The sequence below is a fragment of the Ailuropoda melanoleuca genome, chromosome 14 (genome assembly GCF_002007445.2).
Source record: "Ailuropoda melanoleuca isolate Jingjing chromosome 14, ASM200744v2, whole genome shotgun sequence".
In the NCBI taxonomy this organism is placed as follows: domain Eukaryota; kingdom Metazoa; phylum Chordata; class Mammalia; order Carnivora; family Ursidae; genus Ailuropoda; species Ailuropoda melanoleuca.
Window position 1 is genome coordinate 47,408,392 of NC_048231.1, and position 9,202 is coordinate 47,417,593.

The 9,202-nt window shown below is 49.5% G+C and overlaps 1 protein-coding gene and 2 pseudogenes across 1 annotated transcript in view; all 3 read right to left on the bottom strand.

Moving 5' to 3' along the window:
- The window catches only part of IMPA2 (inositol monophosphatase 2), a 79,941-nt gene that overhangs the window by 12,052 nt on the left and 58,687 nt on the right, over positions 1-9,202 (bottom strand). The window lies entirely within an intron of this gene.
- LOC100483297 lies at positions 3,519-5,824 on the bottom strand (annotated as a pseudogene).
- Positions 6,575-8,372, bottom strand: LOC117795911 (annotated as a pseudogene).

A 9,202-nucleotide genomic window follows, 5' to 3' on the forward strand; every position in this document is an offset into this window, starting at 1 on the left:
TTCCCCACCCCCACCCCCCACCCCTCCAGAAACCCTTAGTTTGTTTCCTATGATTAAGAATCTCTTGGGGGGGCCTGGGTGGCACAGCGGTTAAGCGTCTGCCTTCGGCTCAGGGCGTGATCCTGGCGTTATGGGATCGAGCCCCACATCAGGCTCCTCCACTGTGAGCCTGCTTCTTCCTCTCCCACTCCCCCTGCTTGTGTTCCCACTCTCGCTGGCTGTCTCTATCTCTGTCAAATAAATAAATAAAATCTTTAAAAAAAAAAAAGAATCTCTTGAGGCAACTGGGTGGCTCAGTCGTTGGGCGTCGGCCTTCAGCTTAGGGTGTGATCCAGGCGTTCTGGGATCGAGCCCCACATCAGGTTCCTCTGCTGGGAGCCTGCTTCTTCCTCTCCCACTCCCCCTGCTTATGTTCCCTCTCTCNCAAATAAATAAACAAAATCTTAGAAAAAAATAATTAAAAAAAGAATCTCTTGTACCCCTGAAACAAATAATACATTATATGTTAATTAAAAAAAAAAGAATCTCTTATGGTTTGTCTCCCTCTCTGATTTTGTCTTGTTTTATAAAATATTTTTAATTGTGATAAAAAAACACATAAGATTTACCATCATAACCGTTTTCTAAGAGCGCAGGTCGGTAAAGTATACCCATGTTGTTGTGCAACAGATCTCTAGAACTTTTTCCTCTCGTAGTACTCAATCTCCACATCCATTCAGAGTAACCCCCCCATGACCACCTCCCCAGCCCCTGGCAGCCACCATTCTACTTTCTGTCTCTTTAAATTTGACTACTCGAGGGCTCAGGTAAGTGAAAGCATACAGTGTTTGTCTTTTTCTGACTGGTTTATTCACTTTTAGCATAATACCCTCAAGTTTTATTCATGCTGCATATTGCAGAGTTTCCTTCCTTTTTAAGGCTGTATAATATTTCATTTTGTGAATATATCACATTTTGTATGTCTATTCATATGTTGGTGGACACTTGGGTTATTTCCACGTCTTGGCGATTGTGAATAATGCTGCTGGGAACATGGGTGTAATCGAGATTTTTTTAAACGTAAAACCAGGGTAGCACAGACTATCTTTTTTTTTTTTTTTTTTTTTTTTTTTGAGAGAGAGTGAGCATGAGCGTGGGGGCAGGGAGAGGCAGACTCCTCACTGAGCAGGGAGCCCAACTCAGGACTCAATCCCATAACCCTGGGGTCATGACTTGAGCTGAAGACAGATGCTTAACTGACTGAGCCACCCAGGCGCCTAGACTATCTTTTGTCACCTTTTACTTCCTTTTCATCATTGACCTTGCTGTTGATCAGAAATTCATCAGAGGCCTGTGCAGTAACAGAGTATGACACCCATACCAAGTGCTGGAATCCCGACGTGACAGATCCTAAAATGTCTTTGGAGGCAATGTAGAAATACAGTTGGACGTTATTCCAAGCCAAAAGACAGCAAAGGTCATCTGTTGTATGTGCCCAGGGACAAGATCCCCTGGACTGTAGGAGCAGTGGCTCTAACTTTCTTACACAACTCCTGGACCCGTTTGGCTCCTGGCTTGGCCCTCTACCCCAACTGGAGTTGCCCCGAAAGCCTGCAGGGAGCAACGAGGTGTGTATCTACTGCCAGCCACCAGGTGGCAGTAGACACACCACTCTCCCAGGCACTGCGGGACCTAGAGAGTGCATTGCCAGCGTGACTGGCTTTTTCACCCACCTGCTATCTTCTCTCTTGCCCCACACCAGTCCTCCTTCTCACACACTAGGCTTTGCATAAAGTTTCTCTAGCCAGAGCTGTCACTAGGCGAATTGGCGATAGCCCTGGGGAAGCCCGGAGGTTTATACACACATCTGTTGGTTTGCAAGCTTACATATTCTGTATTGCTCTGGACAAGATTATGGTCAATGTTTCCAATCGCTTAGGGCTTCTCAGAATTCGGGGTAGCAATTATGTCATTTTTGCATGCCCTGCACACAGGCCCAACGCCTTCTTGTGTCTCTGAACAAGACCTTACAAGTCCACTGGAGAGCACAAAATCGGCTTCCGGTACACTTACAGGCCGGGAAGCTAGGGGTTTGGCTCCCACTGGAAACACCATTTCCCCATATCCTTACCACCGGAATGGGACCTGCACGTCCCCTCCAGCCATGGCCCCCGAATGGCTGCATTCCGTCACAGAGCAGGGGTTAATCTCCTTCCCCTGTCTCGGGAATAAGACACTACGCTTGGATAAATCTACACTTGTTATGTTCAAGCTTTGTAGAGCAGTGACCTTTGATAGAAACCGCTTCCCTACTTGGCTTTATAGTTTTCACTGATTCTAAAACAAGCCACGTGTCCTGAATGTTACGCCTACTCATTCCTTCTCGGTATCAAGTACATTTGAACTACGCCATTACTAAAATGTGTTTTGTAGCTTTCATGCCTGTATGGGACTTGCTGCCATTTATACTCCACCGCCACCCAGTTTAATTTAATCTGACGGGTGTTGACCAAGAGCCTACTATGTGCTCCATCCTTCCACAAATAGGAACCTGCTCAGATAACTTTGATGGTGTCCTGTTGTCTGTAAGACAAATTCACAGTCTTGAGCATGGCTCATCGGGCCCCATGATCTTCTTCCAGTCCACGGTGCCTGGCATTGGGTAAGTAAGCCTTCACCGGATGCTCGCTACTGATTACGATCGATCGTTTCCCTGGGCTCCCCGCCTGCTGCCTCCTCTCCTATCTCCTGCCCTCTGGTCACACTGGCCGCTGGCTGAGGCTGAACTTACTACACACTGTCATGATGACTCAGCATCATTGTTCACGTGATTTCTTCTGCTCGGACTGCTTCTCTTCATCCATCTAAATCCTAACACATCCTTCAAGATTTAGCTCCGATGTAACCCCTCCCATAAAACCTTCTGGTGTCCTTCCCCTCTGACATAATACATTTCTCCTTTCCATCGTCCGCCAGCACCTTGTTCTTACATTTTTGACAGCACTGATCATTTATAATCTTATATGCCTGTTTGCATACATCTTTACTTCAAATGGTAAACGTCTTGAGGACAGGAATCATGTTTCATTATGAGTAACTCCAGCATTTAGCTCAGAACTTAACTGTTGTAGATATAAAAATAATAACATTTTCTGTGAGTCCTCTGGCCAGGAATGGTGCTGAGAGCTCTACAGATCTCATTTACTCCTCACCCTATAAGTAGGTGACATTATTACCCATTTTACAGATGATGAAACTGAGGCACAGAAAGTACAAGAAGCCAATAAGTAGCCTTGTTGGGATATGTTCAATAAATGACTATTAGCATGTTGAATGGAGTTGAATCAAGATTTTTCCTATTCTGGGAAGATGTCAAAAAAATAAAAGTCATGGTCCCTGTCTTTGAAACACTTAATATGCAACACTTTTTTCCCCCAAATATTTATTTATTTATTTGAGACAGACAGAGCACAAGCTGGGAGAGAGGCAGAGGGAGAGGGAGAAGCAGAATCAGAGGGAGAAACAGCCTCCCCGCTGAGGCAGGAGCCTGACATGGGGCTCAATGCCAGGACCCTGGGATCAGGACCTGAACCGAAGGCAGATGCTTAACCAACTGAGCCACCCAGGCACTCCTCAAGCATTTTTTTAATTATCAAAAGAGATCGAAACACTCAAATTCAAAGGCACCGTGGGACTTAAAAACTCCAGTTTCTAAGTTGCTGAATCAGCAATACTGGAAAATGCAATGACATGTGCAAATGTAAGATTAACTCTTTTCATTGAATTCCTTTCCTTGCATTCGCAAACGGAGAGCGTGGCGCACCCATTTGAGGGGTTCTGTAGCCTGAGCAGGACCTTTCAACTTGTACTGCACAGCATCGAAAGGTTGTTGCTTTGATTTCTTGTGGAAGAAGTGAAGAAACTGCCTATTCTCGACAGCTGGTACGTATGATCCTGCCGAGTGACCGCGACGTATGCAAACAAGACCATGGAACTTGCAAATGTGATGAGGTCTGTCACTGGTTCCAGCACATCCCAGGAGTATACCCAGCGGGTGAGCCAGGCCACTGCGCCCCCGAAGGGACAGCAGTGCTAACTCAGCCCGCAGAGATGGCTGCTGGTTTGGGCTTCTGAGCCACCTTTAATCCCAGCTGTGATCTGTTGGAGAGGCTGTGGCTGTCCCTTCAGGTTTTCGCCAGTAAACCAGTAAACGGTGCTCTCTCTTTTTCTGAACCTCTTTTACATGCAAAGCTGTAAACAATCCGTGCACCAAAGATTTCCCACTTTTCCATCTCAGTAGCATGCTCCCTCTTCAGTTTTCTCTTTCTTGGGGCACCGTACCCCCTCGGCATTTTGTTAATGCCAAGTTTGAAATCATTCCTTAGCAACAGTTCCATCAGGGTGGAAGCTGGAATGTCACTGCCACCTGCCGTGAAGATGGCTGCAGTTCTGACACCTGTATCTTCATTTCGTAGGTCCCGGAGGAAGGAACCGACCGTTGGTAACACTGATTTGACCGCAAATGGACAGGTGGCTTTTCTGGATGGCAGAGTGAGTGTTAGCAAGGGAAGGCTGTGTCTATAGTGAAGGGTCACTTCGTCAGGGGGCGCCGCCGTACTCTAAAGACGAGATTCACAGCTTCACACACAAAACCTGGGGCGTCCGCGGTCGCAGCCCCGCAGGTGCTTGGCGGGCCCTGGAGTCCGGGGGTCGGCAGCAGCCGCGGGCGCCAAGGCCAGGGGCCCCTCCGGAGCATCACGGGGCCGCAGCGCGGGCTCCCGCAAGGCTCAGCCGGCCCTGGTCAGCGCGGGGCGGCGGGTCCCGCACTCTCGGTGCGCGCTGCCTTCGCCGCGCCTCCTGCTGGCCCCCGCCCCACAACACTCTGTAGCTCCCAGAACTCGGCATGTCCGTGTCCAAAAGCAGGGCTCCAATTCCATCCTAAACTTCACTTGAAGTCATTCAATGCCTTTCCCAAAGTTATTATCGTAGCCATGAAAAATAAAAACAACCTCCTGTCACCCACAAACTCTGGATGAACCCGTTCAATTCCATCTCGTTCTCTTATTGGACTCAGATCGTAGCTTTACTTTGGCCACGACCTACGTTGACGTTTTCTGGTTATCCACACATTACGGCATATTACATAGAATACGGGCATTTACTCTGTCACGTTTCCTAAATCCGTGTGCACCCAGTCACGGGTACGGAAGAGCACAGCAGCTGAGCTCTCCCTGCCGTCCGGGGACAGACATCTCAAATCACACCCTAAGGCTCTGGATCAACTCCGAGCCTAAACGGTTTTTGCAGGGCGCCAACGTCTGAGCGCTCCTGCGGCCTCGGGCGCCGCGCACTTCGCCACCGCCGACAGCAGGGGGCGGCCTCCGCCCAGCGCAGCGCGGCCAAGCGTCTCAGCCCCCGGCCCAGCGGCGCGGGGAATAACCCCTGGGGCCGGGGCCGGGGCGGGTGGGGGGGGGNGGGGGGGGGAGGGGTGCTGGGCCAGTTTCCCCAGAAGCTAAGCCCTTCTCTGGGGACTTTGGTCCAGAAGGTTCTGTCCGCAGAAGCCACCGCCCAGTGGCTTGTTCTGGCGAGGCTGCGCCTCCCAGGACCCTCGCAGCCCCGGCTCTGCGCAGAGAAGCGGAGCGCAGGTGGCAGGTGGGGCTTCCAGGGAATAGTCCGCCGTCCAAAAGCTTTGGTGCGACATGGTTTGCAGTGAGACCATAACGCGGGGACACCCCTTGGGCTTTGGAAGCTGTTGCGACATTCTTCCCAGCCTCAGGGGGCTACCTGCAGCTGGTTCTTAAGAAGGACACACGCTGTCCAAATACCTCTTTCTCTAGCAGCTCTGGGGAGTGGAAGGCTGGCCCTGAGCTGGGGTGGGGGGGGGAGGTTAGGCGATGTGACATGAGAGAGTGGGAAAACTCATCTGCCTCCCTCACTGGGGTGCCTTAGTGCTGGCAGGATTTCAATAAAATGAGGAGAGAATCAGAATCCCAAAAGATCTAAAGGCCATGCTAAGTAGATGGAATCCTCCAGGCACAAAATAAAAAGTTCTATATATAAGTCTAAAAGCTACCTCTGCAGGGACGTGACCAGGGAGGCCTATCTTCATAGCAAGCAACGCATGTAATTAAGGATTTTGACTTAATTTTTGTTGCTGAAAACTGAAAAGAAAACTGCATACCTACTGTGCGTGTGATCTTAAGTCATTAATATCTTTTTTAAAAAAAAAAGATTGATTGATTGATTGATTTAGAGAGAGCGGGGAGGAGGGGCAGAGGAAGAGAGAGGGAGAGAATCCTAAGCAGACTTCCTGCTGAGCTCCGAACCTGAGGTGGGGGGGCTCGATCTTAGGACCCTGAGATCACGACCTGAGCTGCAATCAAGAGTTGGGTGCTAAACCAGCTGAGCCACCCAGGTGCCCCTTAAGTCATTAATATCTTAGTGAGACTCACTCTTCTCCAAACCCGGGAGGCTGCAGAGCTGTCCCTCTGTGCCACGTGGGTCCCGCAGCATGAGAAGGGTGGGGAGCTGTCTCCCTGTCTAGGGCAGAGGCCTTGGGGGCACCCTGTTGACCTTCCACTTGAGACGAGGAGAACCAAAGAAATCACAACATGGAAACATTTCTGGTAAGCAGCATTTGGGAGACTGAAACCCAAAACAAGGATGAAAGGGCTTTTCATCACCGTGAGCCTTACTGAGATGGTTTTAATGAATCTGGTCCGGGTGCCAGATGTGCACAGAGCTTGGCCAACTTGGGGGGGACAGTGAGAAGCGAGGCCGTCCCAGGGGATGGGGAGGGAACCGAGGGCATGCCTGTGCCGAGTCAGGCCATCCGGACCCAGGCAGGGGATAAGAGATCGCACAGCATTTCAGCATATCAGAATGGTCCTGAGCCATTCATGGCCCTGCACGGCTTCATCCTCCCCCAAGGCTGACGGGGGAACTAAATGACCCATACCGTTGCTAGTGACTGGTGGGATCCGTAGACTGGAGGCCAGGTCACCCAGCCGTGCGGGAGGCCGGACCAGGTGATTCCTATGCCTCCCTGACCCCGACTGCGAGACTCCCTTGTTAGGTTGAAGAAGCCTCTAGGAGACATTGTCAAAGTCCCCAAATACTTTATGCATGGGTGTATCAGACCATCCTACTGAACAGAGGAAACCCTGTTGCATGACTGATCAACAGGGAACTGCCTCATGGAATCACAGCTCACCTACCAACCGTCGGAGAGGGCTAGGGACAAAAGTATTCTCTGAGTGTTTTCAGCATGAAGCGCTGACTGCTTTGCTTAGTGCCCAAGGCCCTCTGAGGTGGCCGCAGTGTCTTTTGCATCACCTTCCTGTCCTCTCCTGGAGGACACCATGCCCCTCCCCAGCCATGCAGCACTCGGAGCTTTCCTTCCATGACATCCTCGTGGTCAGCGCTCCCACTCCACCGGGAATGCCCTGCTCCTGGTTCTTGACCTAACCCGTGCTCACCTCCTCAAACTCAGAGGCGTCATCGCTTCCTCCAGGAAGCCTGGGCCGATGCTCACAGGTGCTCCTGGCGCCCCGTGCAGGCCCCTCCTGTCACCCTCTCCAGCGGGACTCCTCAGTGCCGGGCAGGGGCTCCAAGGTTACCCAGGCATATATTTGTTTTTTTCCCCCAATCAATACACAACTTTTATTGTATCTTTGAAAAACCACAAGGAAGTCTGAGGACTCCCCTGACATCTTGCTGTTTCTACAGCTGGACAATTTCAATCTTATTCATCAGCCATCTCTTGAACTGTTTCTTTTTCAGAAACATAGAGACCATCCCAAAACTTTCTGGTACCCTTGTTTTGAACTGTTATGGCTTGCTGAATCAAAACAGCTGAGTTTGATACAAGTTCAGTGTCGTCTCAAGAATTAACTCATCTCTCTGGGCCTGAGATACTGAGCAGACAACGCCGGGTCTCAGTCACACCCTGGAGATGTATTTTTCACCCAAGAAATGGCAGATTTCAACAAGAGAAGCATTCTCCTGAATAATGACATTGATGGGAAAGTGAGCAGACGCAGACCTTTTATTTTGCTGGAGGCCCGTGTAACGCTCTTGCCCCTCTTCTGCACTGGAGCACAGACGTGCGAACAGTAGCCAGCTCCTGTTTCCCCACCATTTGTCAACCATCAAGGAGATAGAGTTCTACACTGATGTGATCCAAGTCTCTCTGCAGGTTCCTCTGGGGCCCTTCATGACAACAGCGTATCCCTGCAGAGTCATGTCGACATTTTTCTGCAAGGTTGGCAGTCTAATTGCTGAGAAGGGTCTTCATTATTACAGTGGACGGAGCAGGGCCATGTTGCAAATGGCAGTATTTCTTTTTTTGATGGCCAAGTAATATTCCACTGTGTGTGTGTGTGTGTGTGTGTGTGTGTGTATACACCCACATCTTTATCCATTCATCTGTCGATGGACATCTGGGCTCTTTCCGTAATTTGTCTATTGTGGACATTGCTGCTAGGGTATTATGCTAAGTGAAATAAATCAATCAGAGAAGGACAACTGTCATATGATCTCACTCATATGTGGGATTTAAGAAACAGCACAGAGGAACATAGGGGAAAGGAAGGAAAAATAAAACAAGATGAAATCAGAGAGGGAGAAAAACCGTAAGAGACTCTTAATCATAGGAAACAAACAGAGATTTGCTGGAGGGGAGGGAGGTGGGAGGATGGGGTACATGGATGATGGACATTGAGGGAGGCACGTGCTGTAATGAGCCCTGGGTGTTATATAAGACTGATGAATCACTGACCTCTACCTCTGAAACCAATGAGGCATTATATGTTGATTAATTGAATTTAATTTTTAAAAAATGAAAAAAAATAAAATTAAAAAAAACAAATAAAGGGGCGCCTGGGTGGCACAGCGGTTAAGCGCCTGCCTTCGGCTCAGGGCGTGATCCTGGCGTTATGGGATCGAGCCCCACATCAGGCTCCTCCGCTAGGAGCCTGCTTCTTCCTCTCCCACTCCCCCTGCTTGTGTTCCCTCTCTCGCTGGCTGTCTCTATCTCTGTCAAATAAATAAATAAAAATCTAAAAAAAAAAAAAACAAAAAAAACAAAAAACAAAAAACAAACAAATAAAAGCCTGTTCTAAGGGTGCCTGGGTGGCTCAGTCAGCTAAGGCTCTGACTCTTGATTTCGGCTCAGGTCATGATCTTGGGCTCATGGGATCGAGCCCCCCCCCCCCCCCCCCCC